The 27,956-nt window shown below is 36.4% G+C and overlaps 1 protein-coding gene across 5 annotated transcripts in view; it reads left to right on the top strand.

The window, feature by feature from the left end:
* The window catches only part of rbfox3b (RNA binding fox-1 homolog 3b), a 209,978-nt gene that overhangs the window by 44,843 nt on the left and 137,179 nt on the right, over nt 1-27,956 (top strand). The window contains exons 1-2 of one of the 5 annotated variants that reach the window (XM_052552218.1): nt 23,736-23,853; nt 24,189-24,279. The exons of 1 other annotated variant lie outside the window; for it this stretch is intronic. The gene's annotated coding sequence lies outside the window, so the exon portion shown is untranslated. Of the gene's footprint in view, nt 1-23,735; nt 23,854-24,188; nt 24,280-27,956 lie in introns of those variants that run through there. 3 more of the 5 variants (XM_052552216.1, XM_052552219.1, XM_052552222.1) reach the window with 3 other exon arrangements.

The raw sequence follows: 27,956 nt of genomic DNA, 5'->3' as shown, positions 1-27,956 counted from the left end.
GTTATGGTGAAACAGTTGTAGATGGTGTTATTGGTTGTTATGGTGATGGTGTCATGTTGTTACAGTGACAGTAGTGGATGGTGATGGTGTTATCAGCAGTAAATTCCGTCTATGGTGTTTCCTCCAGCGTGTATCTGTGTGTGTGTGTGTGTGTGTGTGTGTGGCGCCCTGTGCAGCTTGATGAAGTCGTTAAGAAGTCATTAGGAAGCCATTAAGATTCATTAAGAGAGCGAGGTGGCGGTCTAGTACAGTGTTGCTGTGTTCCCAGTGTGGAGGAGAGACTGTTAATCACACACTTTATTACTGGCCTCTGAGTTACAGAGTAAATATTACTCCAGTGAGATCAATGAGAGGCCATCCTAATGAAACACATGCCTGTGTGAGGAGAGACAGCCCACTTGCACAATCACTGTCATTCGTCTCTGCAGTAATAAAGCTGAACGTTCATTTGTGCTCTCATTCTGTCAAACCACTCGCACCAGCTTAATACTTGAAGAGAGAGACATTTTGAGACACTTCCTATCAGATGTGTGTGTGTGTGTGTGAGTGTGTTTGACAGCTACTTCTAAAGCATGTCTGACAACACTTAAAACCTGTATTTCATTGAAAGGAAGGCTCTTTGCATGATGAATTTAGGTGTTTCTGCTGTGTTTTTATTAGGACTGACAATCAATTAAATGGTTTAATTGAGTAATTTACATGATATGCCAATTAATTCATCAAATGAATCACAAATGATCCCACATACACTACTGTTCAAAGGTTTGGAGTCTCTACTGCTCCCCAAGACTGCATTTATTTAATAATAGAAAAAATACCGTAAAAAGAGTAATTTTGTGAAATAGTACGCAATAACTTTTTTCTGTTTGAATATATTGTAAAATGAAATTTATTCGTGTGACGCTGAATTTTCAGCATCAGCATGCCACATGTTCCTTCAGAAATCCTTCTAATATGCTGATTTGCTGTTCGATAAGTATTTCTTATTATTATCAATAAAATAAAAAAAATGATACATTGAATTTTTCAGGATTCTTTGATTAAAAAAAATGACATTTATTTGAGATACACATATTTTAATAATACTACAACTGTTTCTGCTGTTACTTTTGATCAATTGAATGCACGCTTTTCTTATGTTTCCTATATTTTCCAGTTAGTGTTAAAATACATTTCTGGTGCCCCTTTTGTAGTGTGGAAATTAGCAGCCCTTTTAATGGAAATGGGTGAGCCTAAGTCTGTCTTGTTTGGCTGAATTATTTCATTTATTTTCCTTTAATCTTCTGAAATGAGTTTAATCAGGATTGGGGCACAGAAGAGTGACTTTCTTAAGGTGCTGTAATGACTCATCCCTGTGCATTATGGGTAGGCAGGCTGACCTCACACTGACACCTGAAGTCCTGTAGAGATGTTCCTGAACTTTGTAGCTGTGAGACAGCAGCACTTTAAATTCTCCGTTCGCTTCGTCCTGACCTCAGCGTGACCTCTGAGTCGAAAGAGTCTCAGAGCGAGCGGGAGGTACAGGTGTGAGAGGAGGTCAGAGGTCAGCTCTGCTGCTCAATACTGTAAAGGTCAGCAGGTGTCGAGATGGACCTGAGTGTGTTCAGGTGTGTGTGGGTGTTAGTTTGCATACAGCTCCTGTGTGTATATGTGAGCTATTTCTCACTTCATGCAAAAAAATAAATAAGATGCCCTAGTTACTTTTTAGAATATCCATCAGAATTTATCAGAATCATCGGAATAAATAGATAAGGATATATAGAATCTTAACATATAAGCATTAAAATAATATAAAAAGGCCTTTAATGACAGTCAAATCTTAAAATCTATAAATATAAATGGATAATATGTAGATATAAGTCTGCATATATAGATACAAAACAGAAAAGTAAATCATAAATATATGTAAATAAATGAATCTTACGGTCGATAAGCAGCAATAGTTAAAGTTAGGTGATGTGTTACCTAAAACACATAATTTTTCATATATTAAAGTCCATAAAAGTCAAATGTGATGATGCTGAAAGGTTAAGAGGTCTTGTCGGTGAAGACTGTTGTCTGTTTGATTATTACTACTCAAACTCACTGAGTTGTGCTGTGAGAAGCAGGATCTGTTGACTTCTTCGCTTCTCTGTGTGCTGGCTGATGGTTTGGAGAGGTTTTGAGCGCCCGCGGAGTCTCTCTCTGGTGCTTTCATTCGTTTGGCACGGCTGGGACGTCCTCTGGCCAACAGCTCTGTCTTTTCCGGCCCGTGTGATGGCTGGCGTGGAGAGAGGCTGGCAGTGAGGACATGTCTCTGCTGACAGCAGGCACGGAAGATGACACGATGCTTTACTCCTCTCAAACAGTCCGGAAGAGAGGGAACAAGAATAGGCTTTATTACTACAGCTTAGGAAACTAGCAGTATTTCTTCTAAATGAAGCATTTTGTCATTGCAATAACGAATGACATGCTTGATGGACGAAGCATGTGTCCACACATCACTACATATAAGACTTATTTTCAGGGTTAGTGGTTTGTAGAGCAGGATTTTGGATCAATGAGATTTCAGAGTGGGCGTGGCTACAATGTACAACCAAGTGTTATTGTTGTATTCACATAATATTGTGGCGTTTGAATTAGCTTTTATTTTATAGTTTTATTTTTCATTTTAATATTCTTTTTAATTGTATTTTTTGAGTTCTTGATTTCAGCTTAGCTTTAATTCATTTTTAATTCCGCTACAATTTGCAGAACAGATTTAATGGATTCATTTTTGTTTTAGTTAATAAAGGTTTAAAGGAATAGTTAATCTAAAAATTAAAATGTGATGCAAATGTACTCCCCCTCGAGCCAACCAAGATATTTCTTCATCAGATTTGGAGAAATGTAGCATTACATCACTTTCTCAGCAATGGATCCTCTGCAGTGAATGGGTGCCGTCAGAATGAGAGTCCAAACAGCTGATAAAAATATTCAAGACCAAATCTCCAGTTTCAATACTATTATAAAAGACACAAAAATACAATTATTTATTATGATAAACACAAAATGTTAGTTCATTAGTCCAAATATAGCAGTTTATGTTTGCCGAGCCTCATAGATCATTGTTTGAACAAATGATTTCATAAAGTTCAGATACTCAGTTGGTAATTCCATAACATATTTAAATCTAGCTTTAGAAATCAGCTAGTACTGTTATTAAAAGAGTGAGTAAATACTTATCTGGTTGTATTTTTCCTCCATATTTGTGCCTTCTGTAATTGAACAACTTCAGAATATTAGGGAATTCATAATTCACATAACCTCCCTGCCTCTCAAATTAATCTCTGTTTTGAATAGCTGAACACATAAATAAAGCCTCTTTTTAAGTCATGAATTGATATTTATCAAAAACTTCTTTATGACCTTCCTATTTGGTTTTGTTCTTTCCATCTGTCACAACACAGCTTTATTTAGATCTGCGCTGCTTTTTCATGATCTGCATGCCATTTAAATATAATTTAATTAATTAGTGGCATTGCTGTGCCAGTGTTGCTTTAGTTAGCCACAGAAACTCAACATCTAATCAACATCTGCCTCCGATCTGCCTGGAGCTGTGAAAACACAGAGAGAGATGTGACTTTTTCTTAATCATATTTGATTTACAGTTTTTTTTATTTAGTTTTTTTGCTCAAGTATCTCATAATGTGAAGAACTTAGTATTCATTTGTTATGGATATTCTCATTTTGAAGGAACAGTTCACCGAAAAATTTACGAAATTAACTCACTCTCAGGCCATCCAATATGTAGCTGTGTTAGTTTCTTCATCAGATTTGGAAAAAACGTATCATTCCATCACTTGCTCAGCAATGGATCCTCTGCAGTGAATGGGTGCCGTCAGAATGAGAGTCCAAACAGCTGATAAAAACATCACAATAATCCACACACTCCAGTCCATCGGTTAATGTCTTGTGAAGTGAAAAGCTGTGTGTTTGTAAGACACAAATCCATCCTTAAGGACTTTCTTAATTTTAAACCTTTGCTTCTGGCCAAAAAATGAGTCCATTATCCATAATAATGCTTCATCCAATGAAAAGGTCAGTCTCTTTTAATCCTCTTGCATCAAAATATTTGTTTTCATAATTTTTCACAATTTAACTCATCTACATCTTGGATGGTCTAAGGTCTTAGAGTAAATCTTCAGCAATGTTTCATTTTTGGGTGAACTATTCCTTGAATTCATTGGATTATATACATTATGGATTATACAACTGTCTGGAGAAGAACTAGATTGTGGTTTATACTGTTAGTGAGATTTAAAATGATGTAAAACCGGTCATATCCGATCAGGGATGAGATGCACATAATCAAAAGTTGGAGAGCTTCGGGAAACACTTCATCTCTCTGTCTGAAATGATCCTCCGGTCATCTCCCGCAGGGTTTTGAGTTTCGGGAGCGTGATTTAGTGCTGTGTGATGCTTTATGCGAGTGTATTTTTAGTGTAACGGCTGATAATGAACATTGACTCCCACTGACTCTCTGCACACCAGAGACAGAACTGGGGTGGCTAATTAACGCCTCGTGTAATTTCTCTGACCAACCGTGGAGCAACAGCGAAAAGACGAGCAATAAATTAGCCACTGATTGACTGCGAGATCTTCACTCGGCGCGGCGGGAAACTCTTTATTCTGCTCCGAGGTGAATAAACGGCCACATGCTTTGATAGATCTTGAGTTTTTTTTTTTTTTTTTTCAGCTCAGATAGTTTCTGGTTTGTCTGTCTTTGGTAGTTTGCCGTTTTTTCGAGTAAAACACTTTGACGGAACATTGTTGGTTTGATTGACAGGTCGACTTCTGACTCAACCAATGGCGTGAGTTTGGGGGCGGTACTTCACACATAAACAACAACTCTTAGGCCCCGTCCACACGGAGACGGAGGTTACCCCAATCCGATCTTTTTTTTCCTGGTCTCAAGGAATATCCGCGTCCACACGAAACCGCAAAATGATGTAGAATAAATGCCAGACCAGTATGTGGCGCTGTAATTCTGCCACAGAGATACACTAAAAACAGAGAAGAAGACTTGGACTATGCTCATAAACCTTGCGCGTGGTACACAAGCGAACATGGAACAATACATTTATTAATCAGTTTTAATGTTAGTTAATAAAAAGACAATCGTTCAGTGTTTGTTCATGTTTTTGTTGCTGTTACGTGACGTAGAGCTGTCTGACTAGGGAGGAGACGTGGGTTGATGACGTCATCGTTTCAGAAAATATATGGATTAGCCGTCCAGACGAAAACGCAAAGACGGCGTTTTCAAATTTATTCACTTTGGGACCCGGTTTCAAAAAATAGCGGTTTCACCTTATGAAAACGCCGGATCCATGTGGACGAAACGCCTATCCGATAAAAAATGTATCCTTAATCTAAAACTAGTAACTTAGGCGTAATGATATTGGAATATAAAAGCAAGACCTTAAAGGTAGGCTAAGGTAAATAGTGTTAAACTGTTGTCAGTACATGTTTTGTGACACCGAATTGTTTTATTACACAAATATATACCCAGGGGAGTCTTTATTACAAAGACGACAATAACTAAAACAAAAACTTAACCTAAAACTAGCTAAATGAAATGTTATAATGTAATATATTGGGATTGCCAACATTAGTTGCCTGGCTGGGATGTGATACATGAATATTTAACAAAAACAAACAACAACAACAACAAAAAAATCCCTTTATCCACAGTTTGTCTATCGTGAATATAAATATATTTGATATATATATATATCAAAGCCTATATTATTTTTTTAACTCTACAGTTGTGCAGTAAAATTCCCTTTAAAGATTCACTTTTCATTCATGAAGATGAAAAAAATGTGTCTCCTGGTGGAAAACAAGGACTTTTAAGATGAAAATGACATGAAATCACCATTATAACCAGTAGATAGTAGCAGAGAATCACTCATCAGTTTTCCACTCCCTAGTTTTTGTCATGTTTCGAAAATTTATTATAAAATTACTATTATACCATTTTTTTTTTTACTTTTACTTGTACTAAAGTATAAATAAAAATATAGTCATCTTCCATTCTGCAAATCATAACACATATCAATGACTCAACAAAACAATGTAGTTGATTCCCTCGCGTCAAACAGTAAACGTGGACAAACAAAAAGCTTCTTCAAATTTTAAATGAATTATGCGAGAAACCATTTTTCTTGTTATAATGGGAAGATGCATAAACTTGTGAAAGCAATTAGCTGAAAAATGTTTCAGAGAAACACCTTTGATCTGATTTGTTTATGAAACATGGCAGCCATTCAGTTCAGTATGTCTTGCTGTCTCTGAAATTTCCTCTCTCTTTTTTTAAAGCACTTTTTACATTACAAATCATTGCTACCATTACATAAAATTAATGTTTCTATAATATTTACATTATATTAAATTACATTTGAACTGAGTCATAAGACACAAAACATCATAACTTTGTTGAATTAAAAAAAATATTTTTAACAGTGAAATAATAATAATAATAATAATAATAATAATAATGGATTCATTATTATTATTATTATTATTATTATTATTATTATTATTATTATTAACATTAGTGTTTGTATACATGTGTATATAAATAATATACAAGGACATTATACATACATACATACATACATATATATATATATATATATATACTTTTTACATTTTTATTTATTCGTTTGTATTTCTGTATAATTGTATTTAGAGTGTTTGTGGATTTGCTTTCTTAAATATCTTTGAAGTGTTTCTTTTTTTTTTCAGTATGATTCATTAGTGTTGTTTTCAAAGATAAAATGTAAAATTTTATGATCCCATCAAATCCTAATGACTAGCAATACAAGAGCTCGAAATCAATGATGGTGTTAAAACATCATATGTTTGCTTTAGATGCTCATTATAAACATTTCCAGAAAAGCCATTACCTCATCAGAGCCGAGCGGGAAAAATCAATGCGCTTTTTGCAGATATGATGAAAGACTGGACATTTACTACACTGCACGTGAAAATCCAACTCTTGTTATTTGATCTGTAATGTGAGATTATTTTTTTTTGTAAAGCCTTATGCTTGACTGTTGCTTGTCATATTAAAAGCCGAAGCAGACAGCCCAACATCAGTGGCCTTTGTTGTCTGGGATGCTAAATATATTTATTCATGTTGCAAATCACATCAACAAGCTAATATGAAGTTATTTGAAAGTTTCTTAATTAGTACCTAATAATGTGCAGACATTGCCAACTTTATTCATCTTTTTTCAGTATGCATCAGCTGGCAGTGAGCATGCCGTGAGTGGTGAAGCTGTTGAAAAATCATATAGTCGACAGCCAGCTTTAGTCATTAGATGTTTGTGTGTGTGTATTGAACATACGGATCGATTGGCTGTCGTTGTTGAGCAGCTGTTTGATCTGGTTTGGATAATCATCTGTGTGATGGGGGTCTTTAGAGTCACATGATCCAATCGATGAAACCGCTATCAGGACTATATGTCTCGCTCGTAAACAAACACAAGCATGCCGGCTTTGTGAAGTGAATCAAATCCTTAAGAGATTCCTGAAGAATCAAGAGTCGCCTGAAGAAATCCTAATCACAGCTGTTTTAGTCTCTACTGAGATCTAACAGGATTACTCATTGACTTTGGAAAGTGAAATTAATGAATGAATAAATTAAACATTTCTTGCTGGTTGTGGTTTTGTTGCTCTTTAAACACTCATACTGTGAATTTTTTTTTTTCGTTATTTTGTTTTTAATCAGTAGAGGTCACTTGCAAATTAGCATAATTGCTCCAGCATCCTTAAATGTTAATGAAGAGCATATTTTAAACTTCTGTTGTAAAAACTGATGTGAATATATGAATATATAAATAAGATGTTGATAGGTTTGTGTACCCTGTGACCGTCCTGCACGCAAGAGTCCCGCTAATATGGAAAAATAATGTGTTTCCCTGCAGAAGGACACTGGTTTCACACTCACGCTGAGAGCTTCTCACATTCACACGCTGCTGTGATGCAAAGAAGAGAGAGAGAAGCCTGTGTGATCAGTCCGATCCAACTCTAAATCACATTCACTGCCTGGATTCAGCTGAAGTTTGGTCTTATCCGTTAATGGAGCATCCGGTCCCAGGATGCATTGCAACAGGATCAGTGAAAAACACGACCAAAGGTGGTGGAGCCAAAATACATGTTTTTTAATATTCTGCCATGTGGGAAGGCGTGGCCTGATGGATAGAGATTCGGACTGGTAATCCGAAAGGTTGTGGGTTCAAGTCTCGGGGGACTGTATGTCACCATACATGACTGTATGTCAAGTCACTTCATAATATTACTCGTTACTCAAAAGTATAGAGTTACAGTATTTTAAAACTAGATTATTTTACCAAATATTTGCAGTTGTGAGTGAAGGATCTTGTGCGTTATTTATGTTCCATGTTAAGTTGTTGCCATGCAGACTGATGCATATCCAGTCCCTCTCTGTCAATAGGATGCTGTCTTAAGATGTAGCTCCCTATGTAGACAGCAGGCGGCTGACTCGATTCAGAACAGGTCCAGTATATGTTTCTCTTGCTGCTAATTTCTGCTTCTCGTTTCGGAGGAGCAGATTGAGTTTTATTTTTTCTCTGACAGACTCAAAACTAGTTTTGAGTTGGTTTTAATGATCTGCATGTCTAATGTAGACACAGTCATGAAAGTTTCGGGCTTCTTTTCTTTTCTCCGCGAGCTAATGAGTTTCGCTCCCTGGACGGATATGCAGTTTTAATTGACAATTGGCAGGCAGATTGCGAACGAATCTCTAAAAAAAACAGGCTCGTTTCCCTCGAGGTGACAGCATTATGCAACAACCTGAGGTAATATAGGAAAACTTGTGAGGAAAAGATGCTTGGATGATAATGTTTATGAGTTAGAAGACGAATGAGTCTGTCTGTGTGAGAGACAGAGAGAGAAGATCTGGACCTTCATAACATCATGTGTTAGTTTCACAGTCATGCCGTTTCACTTCGACATTAAAACTAGAAACAAGAGCAAGAAGACTGTAAACTAGAGTAGAGTAAACCGCTCTATCCGAAAACAAACTGAAAGCCCTGTAAAGCCTGACGTTATTTTTAATGGACCACTTTTACTGAACCCAAAAATGGCATAAATCAATCAGACAATAAACGTTTGCATGTGTTTTCTAAAGCTCGGCATATGAAATAATAGCAAACAATATATTTCAATTGAAAAGTTTATTGAACATTTTAATAAAATCAAAATAAAATTAAATTAAATGTGCATAGATGATTCTTACATTTACTTGTTAAAAATCAGTACATATTTCACAGCATAAACACACAAGCTGAAGCTGAACGTTTGTACAATTGGACTAAAAGGACTTTTACTTGGTAAAACGGTCTAAAATATCAAGCAGAAGCCCAGAAGGCAGTATAGTAGTATGCTTTCTAGAGTTATAAACAGAAGTTGAGCACGCTTTGATCATGTCAAAGAGTCAGTTCTGGCGTCTGGATGGCAGTAGACTCAACATCGTATTAAAATGACTACGGGATTCACCATATTCTGCTCCGGTCCCTCACAGCCTGACCTCTGGACATCAGGAGTGCTGTTAGTATTCAGATGACCCCTTGACTGACACGGGACTCTGCTTACGGGGCCGAAGAGTCACGCTCCAGCCGTCACAATCAACTTTCCTGCTCGTCTGGTTATAAAGACACACTCGTGACTATAGCCTCATAACCATTCTTCAGCCAAAGCCCTATCAGCTAAATCATAGGTTGAACATCGCCGCCGTTTTAAGGTCATTTCACTTGCAGATAGATAGATAGTAATTACTTGAATATTGATATATTGATATTGATATTTTTTTATCCCGCATGTTGAAAAACATCAACAACGAACAGCAACAAAGCATTAAAAACACAGAGTTGCTAATAGCTGTTTCTGGTCAGAGGATATTGCTTCGTTTGAATTGTTTCTGTCATATGGACAAGCACATCCAGAATCAGAGCCGGCCTAATTGTAGCTCAGAGTGCTAATAAATACATGCATGAATAATGAGCGGGTTCATGAATAATGCAGACGCTGTCCAGGACAGAACTGGCTCACACTCAAACTCTCCAAAATTACAGGATGAGAGCGGACGGCCTGTTCATCCAGAAACACCAATTCTGTGGGAATGGATTGAGTCGGGTGAATCGCACCCGCTGCGTCAGGAGCATGACGAGAAACCAAATGATGGTGCAGAAAATCTCTGAGTCACTTTTGCCTGAATAAAGGGATCATATTATCATGGGAAACGTGATTTTTCATGATCTCTTGAAATATAACAAGCTTGATTTGTAGGCATAATGTAACTTTCCAAGCGCAGAACTGCACAGTCCATCCAGAAAATTTCCTAAAACATCAAAAATGACTTGTCTCAAACTACAAGCACTTTTATTTCGTACAGTTTGATTTGTATTAAACTTGACACGAATGTATTTTACCCCAATTCCATTATATGAAAGTCACAGTAAAGTTATCTAAAACATTCAATCATGCAATCATTTATTTGCAATATTTATCATTGTCTCAAACTCAGACTTTCAATTATAACCTATGCAAATCTATCATTAAATATTATTACATTCATAAAGCGAAGATAATTTAGGCAAATTTAATTTTAATATCTGTTTGTGTATTACCAGGCTATTTATTGTGTGCAAATTTACAACACACCAAACAATTTTGCTTCAAGTAAAGTTTTATTAAAAGTTGCTGCTGACTTATAGGCTATGTATTGATTTAATTAAAAGTGTGTTTGGTTACCAAGGAAACAACATTGTCAGTGAATCACATTCAATGCGTGAAGAAAAGATAAATTAAGATAAATATCACTTAAATATCAAGATAAATATCACTCATATACTGTTATTATTAGTGCATGATTTCAAGCTTCTAGCTATGAAATTAGCCTTCATAAAGACAGCTGACCTTATTAATGACAGTGCATGGTGTTTAGACAAATGAACATAACAGAGGTCATTTAAATATGGAAATCTGTGAGATACAATGGCAAAAACACCCTGTTAACTTGTAAAGGTCAGAAAGAAGGTGGTGGTGGAAAAACTAATTACGGGTTTGATGGTGCACTAGCATTATAGCTAAGTGGACTTTAGGGAAACATGAAATGATAAAAATAGTCAGTACAGTGTCAGTAGTTTCATTAAAACACTTGATTAAGTTTTCTTTGTGTGGTAGATGTTTCACAGCACTTTAGCTGCTCTTTAACCTCTCATACAGCTGACGTCACCACGGGTCGGACTCATTACGCTTCGTCACGCAGAAGAGGCTAGATCTGAAGTTCAGACGAGTCTTTGGTGTGTCCAATTTCAGCTGCTCTGCCGGTACACAGATAAACAAGCAGGGAGTGTTGTAAAAAACAGATTTAATTAGCTTGTTAAGACGTGTTTGAGAGCGCGCGAGCGTCCGCTTTCACTCGCGTTTCTCTTCCAATCTCTCTGTCTTTGATGCGACGCACACTGCGGAAAAATGAAGAATGAGAGAAGGAAGATAATATAAATGAGATGAGATGGGATGATGTGTAAAGGTGAAATTAGGACACACGCTTTAGTTTGTGAAGCTGTTAAATACATATTTAAATAAACACATGATTAAAGACAGGGTATGTGATTTGGTCCAAAAACATTTTTTTGTTATGCTGGATAAAAGTCTCTTTACATCCCGATATAGCAGACACTTAATTAGGTGGTCTAATTTTATTTATATGTATTTATGTCATCTATCGAAGGCGTGGGACCATAAAATGTTCATCCAATCAAAATGTTCAGTCCGAATATTATGATAGGATGTCCTGCCTGCCTGTCAAATATGTATTTGCATACTTCTGCAGAGATGGGCAGTATTTATGATACATGTATTTCAAATCTAAAATAGTATTGTGTCATTTGTATTTGATAGGGTTGATGAAAATAGCTTTACATTTCGTATCAAAATGCTTTAGTGTTTTGTAGTTTTCTGTAAACTGTAAAATATTTGGTAAGATGTCTACATGATGACATCACAAAAATGGGGCCTCTGGTTGGTGCCTAGTTTGCTCAGACTTGTTACTAAACTATTAAAGGGATAGTTAACCAAAAAAAAATAAAATTCTGTCATTAACTGCTCAGCCTCATGTCGTTCCAAACCATGACAAGTTCTCTTTCTACATTCTGATTATGTTTCCTGGTTACTTTTAAAAACAAAACATGGACCTAGATGCAGGTTTTCTGCATAACATTTTTATTATTATTATTATTATTATTATCAATGTTGCACTGGGCTGCTTTATAATTTTGTAAAATTATATATAAATATATCTATCTATATATATATATAATTTTGAGGATTCTCTGAAGAATAGAAAGTTCAGAAGAACATAGCTTATTTAGAAATGTTTGTACTGTCACTTTTGGTCAATTTAATGGTTCCTTGATGAATACAATTATGCATTTTAAACTAACTAAATAAGTAACTAAATAAATGAAAGTAGTGACATTTTCCCCAATATAAATGATGTTAGGTTCTATAAATGTACGGTTATGAAAGTTGCAGCTCATACAGTAGTTGATCATATGGCATTTTCCACGCTATGACCTCTTAAACTGATGGTCTTTAGTGACCAGTGACTCTACAGCATCATGGTGTGATCTTCTTCAGTTATGATTATCATCCAGCCTCCTTTTCCTGCGTGTCTCTTCTGTCAGCTCTGGGTTCACATGTGCTATTTTCACTCATTAGGATAATCAGACCGAAATCCACCTCCTGCTCTCAAACACACACCTTTCCAGCGCTCGCCTGCTCTGTTAATGTTCAGTTTTAAAGCTTGTCATTTCTGTTAACTGCCACCAGCGTGTGGGAACCGATGTCCGTGGTGAGGTTGTCACGGCTGTGGGGCTGTCTGTCTGTCAACGATCAGAGTAAAATTAAGTTTTTATCTTTTATCCGGCTGTGGGGATGAACTAGAGTCAACGAAGACACACTACCTTATAGTTTTATTCATTCTGGTCGGAGGCTTCCATAATAATAAGTTTAAACTGTTACGTTTCAAAATTTATTTACATTTTTTATGAACGTTTAATATTGCAACGTAATAAAAAAAAAAAAATGTGCAAGTTGTAATATAGGTATGTCAGTTTATGTCAAAACTATGCTATGAAAAGTTTTTTGATTTAATATTGAAAGTAGGAAAATGAGAAACGTAATGAGACGTTTCTGCAGAGAAATGAAAAACAATAATTCGGCTTAACAGAATTTCTACATGTGGACGGGAATTAGGTAGACGGCATCTTGAACACTGCGTTCTTCCCAGGCGGCAAGGAAGTTGACCAGAAGTTGAAGTCGGCCGCGTGCCGCCATCTTGTAGCAGAACTTCACTTGTGTTAGCATCCCATTGACTCGATCCCATTCATTTTGGCGTCACTTTGACAGCAAATAACTTTACATCTGAGGCGTTTAAAGACTCCATTTGTCCATTATTTATTTCTAAAGATACACGACAATGTATAAAGGGCTCCATTACCTTCTATGTTACATTATGGCCCCGTAGAAACAGTTTTTGTAAAAATAGGCTAACGATTGCATCATAACCACTCGTCTCTCTGTCGCATTACCGTACAGACAGGAGGAGAAGCTCGCAGGCAATTAACTTAATATGGCGTACTGGCGTTACATTTTAAAATACTATACAAAATAATTAATCAGAATACTTACTCCTGCTCACTCACGACAAAGAACTCCCCGCTCAAGCTCGCCGTCTCTGCAAGATTAACGATGGCAGGTTTCACGCACAGCTACTATAAGATTTACATCTGTCAGACAGGTTGCTGACGTCATCAAGCTTCGTTTGAGTCTGTGCGTCATAAACGGAAGTGTTAAAATAGCTAAAAACAGGCTTCACTTGTCTCAATTGAGTTCCAATGGGGTCGCTGTGTCCATTTCTTTTACTGTCTATGGTTCTTCCCTCCATGCAAAGAAGTCTGGCGCCTAATGTCTGTGCCGCGGATTCCCAAAATGCTTTGCGTTCACCAGTGGGAATACGTCATGATGACAACACATTAGCGATCTCTATAATAATTTATAATAAAAAGTTCTTCCACAGTTCCATGCAGCAGATCACAGTCCTCCACTGCTGCAGGTGTACAGTTTCTTAATGCACTTATTGCAAATACATTTCCTCTTTCTCTAATCAGAGATCCAGATAAGTATATGGCTCGACATACAGCACTTTCTCCTGTGTAGGTATAAAATCTATGATTTGCATCAGCTGGTCATGTATGATATGACAGCTGTCATAGCCTACCCTGGTCGCCTAGTAAGTTTGTTTGTTTAATTAATTAATAACTTTTAAATAAAACATTTTAAACACTAATAATAAAAAAAAGAAATAATAATGCACTTACTTATATAATAGGCCTATAACTTTCAAGAACTGTGTCATTCTGACTATCTTACAATCGAAGAACAACAGAGACAAAATACATAATTAATGTATAATATTAATAGGAGCTTTTATTTTGAAGGGCAGGAAGCTATAAAGACACGTGACAGGCGTTCATGTGGCATGTAATTGCTGTCAGGTGATCGACCAGGTAAGTTTGGTTGTTCATCTTGGTAAGGATGCTGATGCCTCATCGCGGTGTTTTGGTTTTAATTAATTAATAACGTTTAAATAAAACATTTTAAACACTAATAAAAAAGGAAATAATAATACACTGACTTATATAATAGGCCTATAACTTTCAAGAACTGTGTCATTCTGACTATCTTACAGTCGAAGAACAACAGAGATAAAATACATAATTAATGTATAATATTAATAGGAGCTTTTATTTTGAAGGGCAGGAAGCTATAAAGACATGTGACAGGCGTTTATGTGGCATGTAATTGCTGTCAGGTGATCGACCAGGTAAGTTTGGTTGTTCATCTTGGTAAGGATGCTGATGCCTCATCGCGGTGTTTTGGTTTTAAGTGTTTGTTGTAGAGATGGCGAAGTGAATCGTTCTGAACGGGTGAAGCTTTCAACACAACTGTATCGGAAAAAAAAAAAACATTACGGGAAGCTTTTAAAAATGGTTTATGCTGTGTCTAGTGTTCGTAAAAATAAATAATCTTCCATCTTCCAAAGTGTTATGTTTCGTTACAGCCAGTGGTTTCACATGTGGTTTTACAACTGATTATTTGGCTTATTACATATTATATAAATAATGGTTACTTGGTTATATATATATATATATATATATATATATATATATATATATATATATATATATATAATTTTTATTTATTTATTATTATTTTCCTCCTTAGACTGTTATTTCATGGCCAACGTTCATTTTTTAGCTCAATATATAAATTGCGATTAATACAAATGTAATAAAAAAAGAAAAAAAAAAAAGAAAACATACATAATGTAATATAATGCAAAGGTGCTGAGATTCGCTTTGTTTGGTTTGAAACCCGATACCGAAGCAGTCACGTGGTTTCCAGCCAAACGAAGCCTCGGATGATGTAGATCACGTGCTTTTTTCAATGTGTTCAAATGTGTGTGTTTTTTTTTTTTTTTTTTTTTTTTTTTATATATATATATACACGCTTCGAAGCTTGGGTGTTGAACGTAACATCACTAGTTTGTCCTACTTTTTGTTTGGTGCTTTAAATCTTTCATATGATAGAAAGAGAAATGCAGGAGGAGAGGTTTGTATTCATTAGTGTGGGTCTAGTGTGGGTTGATTCACTGACAGACAGTTTCTCCTTATTCAGTTTTCCTGAGTGGATCAAGTCACAACACAGTGCTACACTTTTACTTGAATAAACAAAATAAATACAGTTTCAAAACAGATATTTACATATTTTATACACATGCCTTTTAACAAAAAAATAATAAATCCCATATAATATACATACTTGCAAATGTATATATAAAAAAAAAAGTAGGTTTATTCAATCACACCAGTTCAGTCTTATTACCTTCATGCTGTAAGGGAATAAATCTATTTTTGAACCATTTGCATATGTGTATGTGGAATTTATGATTTATTTATTTATTTTTAATGTTGGACCTGTTTTTGGCTGTATATTTAATAATATGTCATACAGTATATAAGCTAATTTAAATTTGACTTATAAAATTAAAATAACAAAGTAATAGAAAATTTAAAAAAAAAATTGAAGTATTTCATTGTATTATTATTATTTTATTATATTAGTCTGCTGTGTTAAATGTATTTTGAGAACCACTGGCCTGAGAAATCCTGTGTCAGTTATCTTGTGTGTGTGAGAGAGATGGAGGAGCTCACAAACCCTCTTCTGCTGTCGGTTTAAAAGCATCTGAAGATTTGTTGCAGTTGTTTCTTCTATTTTTAATCAGAAACATATTGTCTAGATTAAATAATGCCGCTATTTCCGGTGCCAGAAGCAGCGATTTCTTGTTCAGTTTGAAGCTAAAGCGCGAGTGAATGTGTTTTCTGTTCGGCGATGTGAAAACACCTTTATCTCCTTCATCCTCTGAACAGGCAGAGGAACATTTGTAAGATAACCAGCGCGTTTCTATGATAAAGTTTAATGAGTTTTTTCAGCTCAGATGGTACCTGAAGCTTCTGGTGTTCATGTGTCAGTAAGCTCAGGTCGTCCACAGATACTACAGATCCGTCTGCAGGACTCCAGAGAAGATAAGAGCATCGCCAGGCCGTCTGAGATAATGCCCTGCTTTTAATCTTTGCAGAAAAGACTTGGATATAAATATAAATATATGTATTTATCAAGTAAAGAGACTCGCACTTTACAAAACACCCGTCACATAAATTCGAGTGAGAACTTTCTGGTTGTTGTGCAATATGCATTCATACTGTGCTTTTCAGTATGGGAATTTCATTGTATGGATGGATTTGAATTTGCTTGGTAAATTATGCAATGCAATGATTATTTTTAGCATTTTCTTGTACGTGCACACTGGCAAATAAGTCTATTTTTAAACCCATTAATATTTATTTATTTATTTATTAGTTGTTTTGTATTGAGACATTGTTCACCACCAAACTTTAGTACAGTGGCTACATTTTGTCATATGACGTCATGCCGATTAATTCAGCTAGTTAAAATAGGTAACGTTTTTATCTTGGGTTAACTAGAATCCACACTCTGTGAAACCAAAATCTTTATTTTATTTTATTTTTGAAGAGACATTTTCTTTTCCAAAGAAAATACTATTTCAGTGTTTCTACTTCAAAATGTGACATTTAATTCAGTGTGCTAAATGTAATTTCTTTGTAACTATTTGTGGAATTTACTGCAGTTTCTGACTGAAAATAGTTTCTATTCCATATTATTTATTTATTTTTATTTAAGGGCAGAAGAAATAAGTGCTGTAAACAATAATAAATGAGATAAATCAGGTGCAAGAGGCCTTTTTGATTTTTGTGCATATTTAAAGACTCACAGTTTCTTTGTGTTGTGCTTTTTCATTTTGCGTATACTGTGCATGCTTTACACAATCATAGACTATCAGTGTTAAGTACGCAATCACTTTTGACTGGTAAGAGTCCTAAAACTCAAATTTGCAATTTTAAGAGCTTGCAAGACATGTTTTCACATCCCACAAACTATGATTAATCCACAGTGTTGCGGTTTCATTGACAAACAAGTTCACAAGTGATCATAGTGTTTGTGACTAGAAACAGTTTCTGCAGTCTCTTAAGTGCACATGCTGGGAGCTGCTGCGATCTGAGGGGTTTTTGATGCAAAACACTTAACTTTGTCCCATGTGTGCTTCATTTAAACCTTTATAGAAGTAGACCAACAGATTTTATCAAATTTTACATCTCTTGCTCATCAATGGATGCTCTGCAGTGAATGGGTGCCGTCAGAATGAGAGTTCAAACAGCTGATAAACACATCACAATAATCCACAAGTAACCCACACACTCCAGTCCATCAGTTAATGACTTGTGAGGAGAAAAGCTGTGTGTTTCTAAGAAAAATATCCATTAAGATGTTTTTAACTTCAAACCCTTGATTCTGGCAAAAATACCAGTCCTTAATCCATAATAACACTTCCTTACCTCCACTGTTGTCTCTCACATCAAAATCCACTCACATGTTTGTTCAAAACAGTTTTGGACTTGTAAATGGTGCTTGATCTGAGCAGATTTCTCCCCTGATTCAGACGAGTTGAGTTATTCACTGGAGAAAGCAGTATTATAGATGAAGGACTCTTATGTTAGCCAGAAACCACAGTCTGAAGTTAAAACATCTTGATTGATTTGATGTCTACTTTAATCCTCAAGACGTTAATTGCTGGACTTGGAGTGGAGTGGATCACTTGTGTATCTTTGTGATGTTTTTATCGTCCGTTTAGATTTTGACAGCACCCATTCTCTGCAAATTAAATATGAAATTTCTCCAAATCTGATGAAGAAGAAACAAGCAAGAAAATTGTCTATTTCTCTAATCATGTGCAAGATTTGAACAGGCAGACGTCACTGTGTTTGTGACGCCATTGTGGTAATGTGAACAATCAGCGACGGAGTGCGTGAGAGTGCTGAAACTAATGAAATATGAGTTGGATGCTCTAATGGTCGTCAATTATTCAGAATGACTCTGTCTGTGTTTTCAGGTCAATGGACGGAGTAACGTTTGTCTGACTGTTGTGTGTCTGCTGAAACCCGTCTCTGCTCACAGTCTTCATTTGTTCATCACTCTTCTGTTTCATGCTCCGTCACAGGACTAGCGTGCTAAATATCTCCCTGCATTTGCATCTATATATCTGTTTCTCTGTCTCTCTGCGGGTCTGCCAGCTGTTTCCTGTACGGTGTGTGTGTCGCGATCAATGAACTGGTCACCTGTGGCGATCTGTGACAGGAAACACAGCAGAGAGCGGCGGGGAGATAGAAACGAATCCAAAACGACTGAGGTGTTTGTGTTACCTGAAAATATAGGGTTATGTAAAAACACTTGTGTTCAGATAAAGTGTCTGCTCTGTTGTGTCTAATGCCTTGGAAACATCCCCGCAGTAAAGGGATTAAACACAGACTAAAACCACTCCTTAATGAGTTTTTAATTAATCTTTGTGTTTTGTTTTCTTGCACAAATCTCAGAAACCTTGAAACAAGATAAAGACGAGATAGACCGACTATATAAGCAGCTATAATTAAATCGAGTATTTTTATCGTCACACATATAGTGTACACAAATGCACCGGTGGTCAAATTCTTAAGTGCAAGTCTATGTAACATAGCAGTATAGATTAGATTTATACACTTCACATAAATAACAATATGCACTTTTACACAATATTCACAGTATGCACTATATACATAAAATATACACAAGGAATATAGTATACATAAAAAGAATGCAGATGCAATAATTGCATGGAAGTATACTACTGGCCTGTTTTATAGAGAGCAGTTAATGTGCTGTGATGTTTAGTGTAAATAGTTGAAGTAGTTAGTTTTAGAGAGTAGAAGAGAGATGATGAAGCCTGCGTTGAGTACATGTGTACAGACATGCTACAGTGCTGCCAATCAGAGCCAGTGTAACTCAGAGTAGCTGAGGTGTGTTATGTACTAAGGCTTGGTTTTGTGTTATCACTATAATGCCATTATATATTTTGGAATATTTTGAACTTTTTTTGTTTTTGGCAGATTTTTTATTTTATTTTATTTTATTTTATTTTATTGCTGCCTTCACATGCTATCAGAAATGTTCTATTTCCCAATCTCCGAATTTCCCAGAAGTAAGTTTAGGATAAGGAATTTACTAGGAATTGGGAAATTCGTATTTATGAAAATTCCATTAGCACGTGAAGGCAGCATAAGGATGAACAAGTTTAAAACAAAATATACAGTTGATTAATTATCATATGCAGGTTGATTCCCAAGCAAATCATGTTTTATTTTACATTTTTTTTTACAGGTAAATCGGACAAAAATCCCTTTTTTATGAATTGTTGTGTTTTATTGAAATGACAACTTTGACTTTGATATTTCTCTTACAATGTCTTATTCGGATTTAAATAAGTCATCCAATGAAAGTTTAATGCTGTGAAATGAAAGTGGAGCAGCTCAGAAAATTTGAGAAATGTTGAGTTCTGTTTGAGATCTTCTGTATGATGTAGGAGAGATGTGGGAGATCTTTAAAACATCTTTCACAGTTCAGATGCATTAAATGGTCTGGGTGGACCAGAGAGGACGTTTTCTTTTCTCTATTGTGTGTGTGTGTGTGTGTGTGTGTGTGTGTGTGTGTGTGTGTGTGTGTGTGTGTGTGTTCAAAACAAGCAAGTAAAACCTCTGTTGTGAGCCGTCTATCTGACCAGTGACCTTCAAGCAACACTGTGTTTCTTCCTCGTCCAGGTGAACGGCCAAGGTCTGACCGTCTGGTCGCTCGCTCTTTACCTGTTTTCTTTCTCTCAATCCCATTGAGGTTTCACAGGTACGTTTGCCTTTGTGAAAGACAAATATAGGTGAAATAAAAAATAGATGGGGAGCGATTAAACCAGACTGGGAGGTCAGGAGAGAGAAACCCATTCAAAGAGACGGCAGTCACGCCAAACCTTTGCTCGCGGTTTCTGCGATACAGTAATGATGGCGAACGCTTCTGAGTTTGAGTTGACGCTTTGAACGCACAGACGTACCCCTGACACACTAAAGTACATGCTGCTCCAGCAACAGAGAGAGAGAGAGGAGAAGGGAGAGTGTATGAAAGAGAAAGATGTAGAGCCGTGGGCTCCCCGGGGACCCCTGGAGAACAGGCTTCATCCTTCACACGAGTCAGATTCCCGCTCCTCTGCCATCACTATGGAAACCCCTCGTTATTTCATTTGCTGGAAGACGCCGCCACCGCAGTAGATGGGTGTGCGGAGGGGAAAGATGGACGCTTCCTCAGTGTGGGATCTGATGTGGACTGATCGGACTCTTGTCCTGATTAGCGGCACATTAAACCGTGAGCAGATGTTTCCGAGAGGGCTTTCACTCGCTCGGTCATCACGTCTTTAAAGTGCTCAGTGGTGGGAAAGCTACTTTTAAACTAGTTTCTCAAGTCACGAAACGTCTGTTGTGCACATGATTAGTTTTATGCTCAGTTGTGCTTGGCCAGAAATTGGGTCTCCTTCACTAATAATTCATGGTTTCCAGTCACGTGATTGGAGTGGAGACCTGAGGGCAAAACATCTATAGAAATGCAGAAATTCCTTCTGTTTCAAGCTACACATAATTAGAGCGGCTCTCAAAAGAAGAGAAACGAAGACAAAGAGCAATAATGAACCATATTCAGCACTGACTGCAGTATTTCAATCGCTTAAAGGGGATAGTTTACCCCAAAATGAAACTTGGAAGTTGTTCCAAACCTGTAGGAGTTTCTGTCTTCTGTTGTTTGTTTCGAAGAATGTGGTTTTATTAACAAAGTTCGGGAGGAGCACGATCAGATAATCATCCAATTTGGCACAGGTGCATCTCGTTTAGCTAATCATCTAGTATATAGTGTATTAAAGATGAAATGATGTATATAAAGTAATCCAGAGTATGTTTTTTTTCATGTTGTTTCAGGTGTCCCTATATATTTTCTCATACATTTAAAATCAATTTTAGTACAAAACATGATTTGTTCATGAAAGGTTTGTATGCAGATTTAACACACAGAATTATGTTTGCACACCTACACATTAAAATAAAGGTATAAAGATCCTTCCAGGGAACATCAATAGAACCTTTCAGTTCTGCTTTGAATTCTTTGTAGTGGAAAAAGGGTGATTTTTTTTCATACTAAAAACAAAATAAATGGTTCTTTTAAGAACTGTTAACTGTCAGGTTCTTTGGGGAACCAGAAATGTTGCTGTGAAACCTCCTTCTGGAACTTGAGTGTAATGTATATTTAAAACCGTTATCCAATAATCCCGGGCATCTGGAAAGGTCACAGAAAGGTTGTAGATGTTAAGTTTGCTTCTCACTTCCAGATACAGCAGAACAAACTCTTCTTCTGGCAGTCACTCTGATGAAACACAGTAAAGCTCAGATCGTGGTGTTAAAACTACAAATGCAGAAACATGCATCAGTTCAAGGTGCGAGTTTGTCTAGAAAGTTTGAGAGATTGTCTTTTCAGGCTTTATGCTTCTTAAAAAACTTACAAACTTTTGTTTTATGTGAAAGAAAAAAATGTAAAGTGTCTTAACAGATTATTGGTGTTACCAGTAGTTCAATCTTTCTACTTCAGAATGTTTTTGCCATATCTTTAGTTATTTGTTAAACTTTCCAGCAGTTTCTGAGTGAAGTATAAAACCAAAAGCAAACTATATATAGATTTGAATATGGTGGTGTTGTCATTTCCTCATAGTGTTGGTAGCATTCTTCATCCTCTAATGGTTTTCTGGTCATGATGGAGCTGTGTTTCGTACTCGTTTCAGATCAGCGTGTGTTTTCTGTAGAAACGTTCTCGGGATGACACTGAGTCGCGATTCTCCTGAGGGATTTCACATGTAAACACTAAACGTCGGAGCCGTTCACAACTTCCCCTCCGTTTATTTGGCTCCTGTGATTTCACTGTGCCAGACTGCTAATTAGTTACACTAGGGATGAGTGTGTGTGTGTGTGTGTGTGTGTGTGTGTGCGCGCACACAGGTGTTTGGTCTTCAATCTGCTCAGTGTGAAGGAGAGTCCCAGGCGGCTGACACATATCCGTACTATACAGTAACAATGTGTAAACACTTGATCAATGTAATGCATGCATGCTGCAGCAAACGCTGGGATTGGTCACTGCATGTCAGTCAGAAGGTCTTGTCCGGTTGTGAACCAGAATGACCTGCCGGTTGGTTTGACTTGATGCTGATAGTCAGAAGTCTTCAGGGAGTGTTCAGAGAGATGTGTGCATGATTGCTTTCAGCAGTCGGTGACTGTCGCTCTCGTCTGTGAATGTACTTCACACGATTAAACACATCATCAGCTAATTGCTCATGTAATTGTTACTTCATCTATTGTAGAGAGGCGGAGGGTTTGCTCGAGGACATGATTAAAGCAACGACTCAAACTCGTGTAACTGACTGAATACTAGAGGAGAAACTGTTATATAAATATGAATAATACATGAATATTGAATATTTGAATATTGAATATTGAAATTCTAAGAATTTGTAGAACTTTTTTTTCAGGATTTATCGATTATGCTATATAGTATTATTTTTGCTATTCTTTATAGATTTATGGCTATGCATAGATTTTTAACTATATTTTGGATTTTCATACAATTTTTCTGGATTTCTACCTATATTTAGGATTTTTATAACTCAACCTGAGTTATACCTATAATCTTTTGGACATAATGTTTCAAATGAATTTGTGTGTGTGTATATGTGTATGTATTTTATTATTATTATTATTATTATTATAGGATAACTTTTTATATTCATATTTAAAAATTATAATTTAAAGTTTTTTTTTTTGTTGTTTTTTTTTTTTTTACAGAAATTTCAGTCACACCTCTCAGATTTATATTTATAAATTTTAGATCTATAAATATGTTCATAAAACCACATTTTCGGTATTTGTTTTGTCATCATAAAAAATAAAAATAATATAACCACTGTCATGCACACAGCTGTATGTGCAGACATTACTTGATGTGAACCCTGCGGAGTGTGTGAGGATCAGAGTTGCTGTCAGAGGAGTGTGTGTGTGTGTGTGTGATTCTCCTCCCATCCTCTCTCTCTCTCTCTCTCTCTCTCTCTCGCTCCATCACTCACGCTGGTGTTTCTCCAGTGTATCCGGCGGATCGTAGCTGGAGTCGTGTGTGTTGTGGTGTGGAGCATGTGCTGATCGCTCAGGATCCTGTGCGTCTGTGAGTATTTTCACATCTTCCTGTAGGGATGAACCGCTAGAGTTTCTGTACGGCTCTGTTCTGCATTGTGTTTCTAGTCACTCTTTGTAATACTTTGGCATTATAGTGTGCTAACTGTGCCAGTAAAGAGCTTTGAATGGAAAGAGAATGAGTGATGGTGAGGTTTGTGAGAGCATTTACAGCGGAGGAGTGTGTGTGTGTGTGTGTGTGTGTGTGTGTGTGTGTGTGTGTTGTGGTCATTAGTTGGACTCTTCCGAGCTCTCTCTCTCTCTCTCTGGACATCATGCATTTATTCACACTTACTGCTGTTCATTAGTTTGCTCTTGTTGTTTCAGACATGTAATGGGGCTCTTCTATCTGACTCATATAATGAGTTTGTGATTCGCAGAACTGATGCTCATGTCTCTGATCACTACTGTGGCTCATGTGAGTGTGATTGAACAAACTAAAACTTGTCCTGCAGCTGAACTTCAGGATAGACGTGTGTTTTTTCTGTCGGCTTGCTCAGTTTCTAAGTCTGTAAGAGAGTGTTAAAATAATTTCCCTGCTTTTAGTTCAAGGAAATTCTTATTAAATGTGATTTTGTTTCTTTATAATTCTTTAGTTATTTAAAGGTGAAACTCCTGAATCCTTAATCAAAATAACTGGCTTATTATATTTCGAGATATAATTCAAAAAAAAAAAAAAAAAAAAGACTAACAATTATTTTGAAATGTATTTTGGTTTTAATGCAGAAAATATCATTCTCATTACTATACTAGAAAAAAAAAATTATACATAATTTATAGACACAATTTATTCTTTTTTATAATTTTACTGTATTTTAATGGGAAAATGTTATTTAAATTCCAGAATTTATACAAAATAGTTTATTATTATTATTATTTTATATTTATTTTCTTTTATTTCTTTGTGTGTTTATTTATTTTAATGAAAAGAAAAAAAAAGTTTAATTATACAGCATTTCTACACATTTTTTTTAATTATTTTCATTCTTTTTTATTTTTTTTGGGGGGGGGGGGGGGGTGAAATGTTGTCTGACATATGACATGACTGATATTCCCCCTTAAATAGGTTTTCTTGTGTTTCCAGATGGATGTTTCCTAGTAAAGCAGTAAGTAGAGTATTTCTGATGGATGTGTAGTAGTTCCCTCAGCGGTTGTATGTCAGCGATTTCTCTGTGAACACAACCACAGATGGAGCTTTGTCATGTTGTAACGTTTGGGCTTTGCCTAAACCGCAGATGTACTCCTGTGAGATGTTGTTGATGCTGAAACAGCCCTTCAGAATTTGGAGAGTAAAGCAGGATGCAAAAGAAAGGTACATTATAGCAGTCACAGGAGATTAAACCCCTTGAGCTGCTGTACACCGCTAAATCTACTCTACTTTCATTTGTCAGAGAGAGAGAGAGAGAGAGAGAGAGAGAGAGAGAGAGAGCGTGTTTGGAGTGATGCGCAGGGAATGGCGTGGGTGTAGCGGGGAAGATAACTGTCATCGCAGCGCACGCCACTCGCCTCTACACAGTTTTGTGACAGTAAGTGTCAGTTTTTAGGGAGGGAAGTGTACAGGCTGTTCTTGTCTCAGACATGTGTGTGGTCCTGTCACTGTCTTAGGAGATCTGGATGGTTGTTTAGCTCTAAATCAAACACTGGTGTCTGAGGAAACAGTGAGAGGCGAGCTGTGAGGACTGAGGTCAAGGCAATCCAAACATGGCTGCATCCCAAAACACATACTTCTGCTACACAGTGAAAGTATGTGCTTCAGTGGTGATGGAAGTGCATACTTTTGAGTGTTTAATTAAAATTGTAAGGCTGGGTTCTACCACACAACATGTTCAAGCACTTTCATTACAAACCAGGCTTTATTAGTGTATTAATGAACTTCTTAAAACATACTCCTGGTCTTAATGTGAGTGATTCATCCATTCATGTTATTACAAAATAGTATTTTGGCTTCATAATGAATAACTTGTTTAATTTGGAAATATGGCACATTACAAATGCTAAATTGTTTTTGAATGTCATGTAGTTCAGAAAAAGGACTTAAAAACAACGTAGTTAGCTTTTACCTCACTTTTTTTTTGTTGCAATTTTCTACATCTAAATTAGTTGTAAGAGATCTGTCACAATATTTTGCAGCACACATTAGTCCAAATAGCTTGCATGCATGGGTATAACAAGTCCATATGCATGGATGTCTTTCTGTTTATTTTAGTCTGAATGCATGAATGCACGGCTGTTCATAAGTCTAAATGCATGCATGCATGATAGTTCATATTAATAAAAATGCATGCATGCATGCATGAGTGTTTGTTTGTCCAAATGCATGCATGCGTACAAATCAGGCAAGATTAGCCAAAATGCTTGCATACAAAATAGGTAATATTGGTCCTTATTTATTTATGAATGACTGTTTATATTAGTCTGAATGTGTGGATGCATGAAAATTTATATTCCATGCAAGGAATATTGGTAATACTGGTCCCAGTGCATGGGTACAGGATGGCTCAAATTAGTTGAAATGCATGCATGATGGTTCCAAATGCATATATGCATAATGGTTCTTATTTATTGCATATTATTCTAAATATGTGAATGACTAATTCACAAGAGCAGAAGTAATGTCAGTGAAGTGTACATGTGAATCACGTTAAGGAAGTAGTTTTTCAGTTTATAAATGATACAACCTTGATTGCAACAGATAATTTTCAAACCTTTCAGCTGAAACGTGCTGATTGGGCATGAATAATCTACCAAAAACGCATGCATCTTAGAGTTACTGCTACTGACTAGCATGTTAACACACTCACCGAGTGACTCCAACGGGCCGTTAATCACATGTAGGTGCCAAATGGCATGTGCCCAAGGAAAGCTCATAAAGATACAGATCATATTTGTGTGTCTGCATACAGTGCTGACAGGGAAGTGTGCAGGAAGCACACTGGACGTCTGGCGGCCGGAATCAATTTGTGTGAAGGCTACTGGCACAGGTATTGCTTTCGTGATATGATCTCGGACGTCCATATTTTAGAGGTCATGGCGGAGAAAGAAGACAAGGGCAGTAAAAACCCCTGACTGCTCATTTCTACGTTTACTGGAAAAACAATCTCACTGCAAAGGATTGTAGGATATGATAGTGGCATTTTTGTGGGATTTTAATTGGTCAGAAATGACAAATGCTTGTTGATTCGTTCATTCTTTAGCTGTGTACTAAATATATTTTGAAAGGACTAAAGGCCTGTGCACTCCAAGGACGATAACTTAAATAATATATAGTTCTGCAAATAATTTGCCATCCTCAGTCATCGCTCCTTTTTCTGTTTAGATGTTAAGTGAAATTTTATGTACTGTAATGTAACAGGAAACCTTTAGCAATCTTTTTCTGAATATGGATTCACGCTTTGGGCACACCCCTTAACCATCCCCTCCAACCCCTGGATCTCATCATCCATCGCAAAATTTCACTATAGACATCGTCCGATGCCAATTTTGTAGACATCACCCAAACCTAGTCTGTAATTCTGTTGTTCTATCATTCACTGTGTCATTCTGTCAGCTTGTTTGTTCACTCTGTCATTCAGGCTATTTGTTGTTCAGTCTGTTGTTCAGTCGGTCCTGTCTATCATTCAGTCAGTTGTTCTATCAGTTTGTTGATTGGTATGTTTGTTCAGTCTGACTTTCTGTGAGTCTGTCATTCAGTCGGTTTTATCTTTTGTTTGGTCTGTAGGTCTATCAGTCTGTTCTATCTATTTTTGGTCTGTAGTTATATTGGTCTGTTATTGTATCTATTGTTCTGTCTGTAGTTCAATCTGTCTGTTATTGTATGTTGTACAGTCTGCAGTTATGTTGTTCAGTTTATCTACTGTACCGTCTGTAATTCTATGGGTCTGTTACTCTGTCTATTTTTTAGTCTGTAGTTCTGTCTGTCTGTTATTCTATCTATTGTTTGGTCTGTATTTCTACGGTCTCTTATTCTATCTATTGTTTGGTCTGTAGTTATTTCAGTCTGTTCTATCTATTTTTGGTCTGTAGTTCTATTGGTCTGTTATTCTATCTATTTTTCTGGCTGTAGTTCAATCTGTCTGTTATTGTATGTTGTTCAGT

This window comes from Carassius gibelio, chromosome B3 (genome assembly GCF_023724105.1).
Source record: "Carassius gibelio isolate Cgi1373 ecotype wild population from Czech Republic chromosome B3, carGib1.2-hapl.c, whole genome shotgun sequence".
NCBI classification, from domain to species: Eukaryota; Metazoa; Chordata; class Actinopteri; order Cypriniformes; family Cyprinidae; genus Carassius; species Carassius gibelio.
Note: the sequence above shows the minus strand (reverse complement) of the source record. Positions and strands in the feature narration are given on the sequence as shown.